Source organism: Lactuca virosa, chromosome 5, assembly GCF_052849685.1.
Source record: "Lactuca virosa cultivar CGN04683 chromosome 5, Lactuca_virosa_CGN04683_v6, whole genome shotgun sequence".
Classification (NCBI taxonomy): domain Eukaryota; kingdom Viridiplantae; phylum Streptophyta; class Magnoliopsida; order Asterales; family Asteraceae; genus Lactuca; species Lactuca virosa.
This window is the reverse complement of record NC_136430.1, coordinates 211,887,890-211,893,889: the sequence shown is the minus strand read 5'-3', so window position 1 is coordinate 211,893,889 and position 6,000 is coordinate 211,887,890.

Here is a 6,000-nt window from a genome sequence, read left to right as displayed (position 1 = left end):
ATCATATTAATTTGATAGTTAACTCACATCAATATGAGTTCCACAGAGCACAAAGTAAGCAACATTCGAGAAGTGGAGTCGACTTGCACTAAGACACAATAAAATCAAGCAGATCCTTATATGAAATTCCCGACCACTAGGCCCAAGAATATAGGATACACATTCATCCTACCCTTACTCTCTCAAGAGTAGCTAATCATTCCTCATGTTATATTGCTAAGAACTGTACCCACTCATGAAACTTCCACCAACCCTGCAGCCACTTGTGCATGCTAATCATACATAACGATGGATCCCATTGACAGTCGAATACTCGACTCTACTCTAAGCCATTAATCAGACAAGAACAGGAAGTAAAGCTAAATCAAACATTCTCAGGCTATAGAATCTTTATTATGTACAACTATGATTTACACACTAAGCGACTTCAGTAATGATATCAATATCACCTAGCATATAAGAGGTCCTCTTAGGATATCAGACATCATACATCAGACAATTCTATCATGCAATTCCTGAAGATCCCTAGCCTGTCACTAGCATGCAGTTCTACCATAATCATCATAAACAAGTAACAGTGGGATAACTTGGGGCATACTCTCTTACTCCGGCTGATCTTACACATCTCATCCTTCCTTGGTTACTTTTGGAAATAATTTGAATTCAATTTGAAAATGATTTGAAATTAATTTAAAAACATTCACAGATCCTTAGTTTGAGTCTGGATTCACACGAATGTTCCTCCAATTCACTCAAACCAAGGCTCTGATACCCACTTGTAACGTCCCAAAAATCAGAGTAAAATTTCCATTTTTCCAAAACAACCCCAAGTCAATAATAGTTTACAAAAACATTGTTTCAAAAGTATAGTTCGTAAATCAGAGTATCCCAAAATCCAATAACATAAAATCTGAAGGATGTGCACGATCACGCCTTTGTTTTTCCCGGATCATCTGAAGTACCTGAAACCATAACAAACAACTGTAAGCACGAAGCTTAGTGAGTTCCCCCAAAGTACCACCAGACAAACAAATAACATATACAACAAACATGCATACAGGGTTTGTTGGTCCTTTACCTCAACCCAATCATACCGGATTTGTTGGTTTACATCACAGAGCAGTAATACCTCAACTCAATTGTCCATGGTTTGTTGGTACGTGGCCTCAACCCAATAATCCAGGTTTGTTGGAACGTGGCCTCAACCTTACCATACCAGGTTTGTTGACCTCTAGCCTCAAACCCAACCATACCGGGTTTGTTGGAACATGGCCTCAACCCAACCATCCAGGTTTGTTGGCACGTGGCCTCAACCTTACCATATCGGGTTTGTTGACTTACAGCATAAAGCAGTACAGTCTCAACCCAACCACACTATGTTGACATATGAAACAGATAAACATATAACCAATAAACAGATAAGCAGACAGATCTATAGATCACTACCGCATATCAACATCCTAAATACCAGGATACATATCTAACAAATTATTACAACATAGCAACATCCTATATACCAGGATACATAACCTAGTGGGCAGACATTGGTGCCTTCGACCCACGAGTACAGTGAGGAAAACTCACTTCGCAGTCCGAACAATTTGCTGAATTCAACTTTACTCGTCACCTATACATCAAATAGTGACCAATATCAAAGACAACTCAAAATACCCAAAATACCCTTAGGTCAAACTTGGTCAAATCCTGGTCAAAGTCGGAAAAATTCAAAAGTCAAACTTGGTCAACACAGCTGAGTACGCCCATCGTACTCAGCTTGTACGCCCAACATATACGAGTGTTGATCCATTTACGGGCTGGTTGACTTAGTATGTCCGACGTACCTGGGTTACGCCCAACGTACGCTGCCTACACTCAATCCTTCCATTAAGAGCTTATTCCTTAAGCTCTTTTGCTCAAATTCCAGATCCAACCCTAAACTAACGTCCTTAACCATAAAATTTCCAACTTTATGGTCTTGCATGGCTAATAAGTGCCCAACAACAAAAACCCTTACCACTTAACCCATTAAGACCTTGTAACTCATTAAAGGAAGGAAACTAACAATCAAGATTACATTTTTATGCTTCTAAATGCTCCAAAACATCTGAAAGGACATCATGAATGGATCTAGAGCATGCCATACTCAAGAACAATATTGATTGGGGACAAAAGCACATAATAACACCACATAAGGTAGATTTAACCAAATGAGCATCAAGGTATGAACTTTATACCTTCCAGAGATGTATGAGGGTGCAAAGCTTCCAGATCCAAGGCTGTTCCAAGCTTCTAAGTTGTTTTCTCTTCCTTCCTCTTCCTCTATGAACACCAAAACACTCGCAAATGGCTCAAGAATGCTCAAAAATGAATTAGGGTTTTGAAGGGTCGAAGTTGGGGCTGGAGGCTGATGAATAGAGGATGCCTTGGGACTTAAGGATGCTTAAATATGGTCCAAACCCTAAAAATTAGGGTTTGCACGATGACCACGTACGCCTAACGTACCAAATGTACGCCCAACGTACTCTGCAAAACCCATGTACGCCCAACATACATGCATGTACGCCTAACGTACACACCCCACTTCTAAAAATTACGAAAATGCCACTAAGGGCCAAAATCCAATCAATTCTCATACTAAAGGGGTTAAAATGTAGATACTTGAAAATCGAGATACCACAATTATACCTTTATGTTTTCTTTTTCTAGAATATTAACATATTTAATAACTTTAAGGACCATTTTGCAAACAATTTGAAAAAGCCCTAAAACAAATAACAACCTGATAGATCAACCATTTCAGCCTCACAATTGCTCTATATATCTCTTACTCCTATCAACTGCAACACTTGCAAATTCGTCGCTGGCTACCGATTATGCTACCGAGTGAAATAGAACCAAATCACCCATCTATTTGTTATTGGCGACAACTCTAAGGAACATCACTAGTTACAGTAAAACCTAATTCCAATGAACTTATAATCGACAAACCCATATCCACTGGTGTATTGCCCATACCTACTCTTCCTCTCTTTATCTTATGCCATCCTTTGATTCTCCTTTCATCAATAGGAACTCACTTCAACTCCAGATGATACCTAAATTTAATAAAGTATAATGGAAAATCCTTCTTACATTTTAATGTGAAAATTATACAGTGTAACAAATCATCGCAACAACAAGATCATGAACAAGTTGATTCCATAAGGATTTTAATCAAGGAAATGTGTATTTCTAATTGATGGCATATATAGTCCTAACCGATGGTGCAAACTGTAGGGACGATGGTGGTAGGAAAGCCAATAACACCTAATAATGAGTTCATGCATGGGGAATAAGGGTGGGGTAGGGTAGGGTAGGTGGGGCCTACTTCTTTAGTAATTAAAAATATAAGATAAGAAAATGACGAAAATATAGACAATGTTGTCATTTTACATGTATATATTTAAGACAAAATTTCATAATTGGTCCCTGTGGTTTGCAAAATATCCCATTTTGAGGAATTTTAAAGAAAACGTCACGCCACTAGTCCTCGTGGTTTACAAAATTACATGAAAGGTCCTCCTGCCATTAAATCTAACTTTTCAGCCGTTAGATTTTAATGAAAAATAATATTTTACCTTTATATCAAATTTAAATATACTACAAACCTCAATGACCATTTGCGTAATTTTGTAAATATGAAAAATTGTATATATACAAATTATAAATATAAATTTTGTATATATATATATATATATATATATATATATATATATATATATATATAATTTCAACAATTTAAAAGCTCTTTTATTTTTATTTTTTTATCTTTTTGACATTTTGTTTTCTATTTTTATTATCTAATTTTAGTTATATATGGGTATCTTAATGTTTTTATTTATTTTGATTCAAGAAAATAAACTTAAATTCGATAACCATGTCGAAATCGTTTTTTCTTTAATTTTTTTTATTTGTGAATTGAAACGTTAATTTTTTTTTTTTAGTTTTATGTCATTACAGTTTATATTTTTTTTACTTGGATGCTCAATTGTTAATATCGTTAGCAACTTTATGTTTGTATTTATCAATATCATTATTTCACATTTTGTTTTCTATTTTTTTATAAATTTAGTTATTTATTATTCATCTATTATTTTTATTTATTCTGATTCAAGTAATGAAAAATAGAAAAATAGAAAAACTAAAAACAAAAACTCAAACACCAAAATTGTAATATAATATAATATATTAATACATTTTACACTTTTCATTTTTTTTTTGTTTTTTTTTATAATTTTTTTTTATTATTTTTTTAATTTTTTCGTATTATTTTGTAATTTTTTTTTTCCTATTTTTAGTTTTTTTGTTGTTTCATTTTATTTTTCATCAATTTGATAACTTTTTTTTTGACCTTTTCCAAAAAGTGTAAAATGCATAAATATATTAGAGTATATTACAATTTGGGTGTTTGAGTTTTTTGGTTTTTTTTTTTTTTTTATAATTTTTGTTATTTATGGTTTTTGTAGCTTTTTTATTTTAATTCAAATAAATAAAAAAGTTATATTTATATTTGTAATTTTGGTCTACTTTTTTTTCTTTATATTTTTTTTTTCTTCTTTAGTGGTTATTTTATATATGTTACGGCAAATTAAAATTAAAAAAATCAAACGATTTGTCTATTGAGAATTAATGTTTCAATGTGTGATATTTGTGATTTATAATTATTAGAATAGGAAAATTAACTAATATTTTTAAATGCAACTTGCAAATTAAATCATATTTCTATATGAAATATCAATAGTTTAAATTCAAGATAATATTTTTCAATTTGATAATAGACTGAAAATAAAGAATAGAAAAAATAATAAGAGTCTGACTCTACAAAAAAAGTTGTTACAATATTTTAAATTGAAGTTTTTTTTATTTACTTGAATCAAAATAAATAAAAATATTAGGAAAACTATGAATAACTAAAATTATATATATATATATATATATATATATATATATATATATATATATATATATATATATATATATGTACAAAATTACACAAATGGTCCTTGGGGTTTGTGGTATATTGTAAATTTGGTACAAGGGTAAAATTATATTTTTCATTAAAATCTAACAGCTGGAAAGTTAGATTTAACAGCAGGAGGACCTTTCATGTAATTTTGCAAACAAGAAGGACTAGTTGCGTGACGTTTTCAATGAAAATTTTCAAAGTGAGATATTTTGTAAAATCATAAGGACAAATTATAAAATTTTGTCTATATTTAATACAGAGTTATTGATAGTAACTAACTAAAGGAACAACCTTGATGGACTTTGCAACCATAAAAACCACTCACATCAAAATTTTAAAACTTTGATCAAAACTGTAGGTGAGTGATGACTAGACCAAAATTGTAGTTCTATAATCTAAAAGTTGATTGAAGTTATACAAATAATTTGATCTTCATAATATGTATAGATGATGTTTGTATAAATCAATCACCATCAAAATACATGTCGATGACATTATTGATTTAGTTTATGGTTGAACGACATCTTTACTATGTGATTTCATAAACTACCAGATTTTCATAAAATTGTTTTGTATGCAATGTTTAGCTTTTCCAATGACTTGTTTAATTTGATTACATATTTGTGCGTTTCGTTTTTAAATATAAATTTTCTTCCAAATATATTGCATATATGTTTTATGATATTAAATGATTTTTCTATAAACATTTTTATATTATTTTATGTTTTTCGGTTAGTTTGTTATCTGGTTTATACCCAACCTAATTTTTATATTATATTTTCATTAGTTAGCTATTTTATTGAATTTCGATTAAATTTTTTAAAATTGCATAATAGAATTTCGATTAAAAGATTTTAAATTGCAAAATAAAAAACCATATTATGAAACAAAATATGAAACTGAAAAATAAAAATTATATAGTTAAGCTATTTCATAATTTATAAATGACCCCATATAAATTTGTGATATTCTATGTTATATATAAAAGAGTACCA